Source organism: Berghia stephanieae, chromosome 8, assembly GCF_034508935.2.
Source record: "Berghia stephanieae isolate SIO BIC M18660-M18661 chromosome 8, UCSD_Bste_1.3, whole genome shotgun sequence".
Classification (NCBI taxonomy): domain Eukaryota; kingdom Metazoa; phylum Mollusca; class Gastropoda; order Nudibranchia; family Aeolidiidae; genus Berghia; species Berghia stephanieae.
Window position 1 is genome coordinate 30813409 of NC_088367.1, and position 1961 is coordinate 30815369.

A 1961-nucleotide genomic window follows, 5' to 3' on the forward strand; every position below is an offset into this window, starting at 1 on the left:
ATGCATTTTACTGTTTCCCTCCCAGCCAGAACTGCGACCAGGGCCAGGAAAAAAACCCCAAGTAATCTCATTCCAAGACAAATACAGAAAGCATGTTGGAAAACAGATATAAAGGGATAGAAGACACATTATGTACCTCCCTGCCCGCTTTGGGAGGTCAGGAATCCCACCCAGTGAGCATTATTACCCGAGGCATATTCATAAAGTAATCACAAGAAGGTTGCGGGGAACAGAATAGTTCTTTAGAATTCAGACATGAGCTGTGAAAGGAATATTTTATCTCAGGCCGGAAAGTGCATCAAATAGCTTTGGACTAAAGAAAAAAAGAAAAGAAAAAGAAAGTGGTAGTAATGGTAATGATACAATATGTTTTTCTTTAAAACTTGGAGTGCCCCCCCCCCCCCCCCCCCCCCCCCCCCCCCCCCCCCCCCCCCCTTCAGAAAAAAAACTTATAATAATTACGAAATCTTAAGAAAAAACCCCAAACAAAATAAAGATATTTTCTGATAAACCACAGGGATTGAAACTAATTTCCTCTGTATAAACGTGTACATATATGCAGGTCTGACATCAGAACCCACTTATGGTCCTAGTTTAACATTGTTGTAATGGACAATATTTTGCCTCATTTTTTAAAGATTTCCATTACAACAATGAGCCCATAAGGAATTGGGTTATCAGACCTGTAAATAAGTGCACGTCGTCTGTATTCTATGACATGTGATGAATACTCTTGCTTTCAGTGTGATACAATGCATTTGTTGATCGAGAGAGTTCGTTTATAATTGAAATTTGGACAGAGAGTGCTTAAGACAATCTTGGATTTGTCGGATAAATTTGACAGCATACTTAAAAATGAGATTTTTGTCCGACGTGAACATATATGCAGATCTGATAACAGAACGCAATTATGGCCTCGTTTTAACATTATTGAAATGGAGAATATTTTGAGAGTATTTTTATTACAACATTGAGATCAAAACAATTTCGGTTATCAGTCCTGCGAAAAAGTACCACTCTGCTCGCATTGCATTGACGATTTATCCTTGTCGATAATCGATAATCGACACTCGATAGTCAAGTTGAATGAAGGCTTCGATGTAATTAACGACGACAGATGATATGGACAATTCGGGTATTCTGTTTGTCAACAAAACACGACGAATGAAACAATCAAGACGAATGAGAGATGAGGGGAAGGCGTGGTCTAGGCGAATAAACATACAAAATAAATAAATAAATAAAATTATGCATTTATTCAAACCTGTTTATAATTTCTAATAATAATAATAATAATAATAATAATAATAATAATAATAATAATAATAATAATAATAATAATAATAATAATGATAATAATATTAATAGTAATAATAATAATGATGATGATGATAATAATAATAATAATAATAATAATAATAATAATAATAATAATATAATAATAATAATAATAATAATAATAATAATAATAATAATATTAATAATGATAATAATGATAATAATAATAATAATAGTAATAATAGTAATAATAGTAATAATAATAATAATAATAATAATAATAATAATAATAATAATAATAATAATAATAATAATAATAATAGTAATAATAATAATAATAATAATAATAATAATAATAATAATAATAATAATAATAATAATAATAATAATAATAATAATAATAAATAGCACTTATCATATCGCTTTATAGCGTATTAACAGGCATTAAACACTTGACAGTTAGGATAAACAAATTACACAAACAAACAAGTCATTAATTGATTACATTGGTTAACATCGACGTGCACTTATTTGCAGGTCTGATAACCAAATTGACATGGCCCCATTGTTGTTATGGAAATATTCTTAAACTGACTCAAAATATAGTCTATTAGAATCATGTTAAATCAGGCCCATAATTGCGTTCAGTTATCAGAACTGAAATATGTGCACGTAAGTTGACA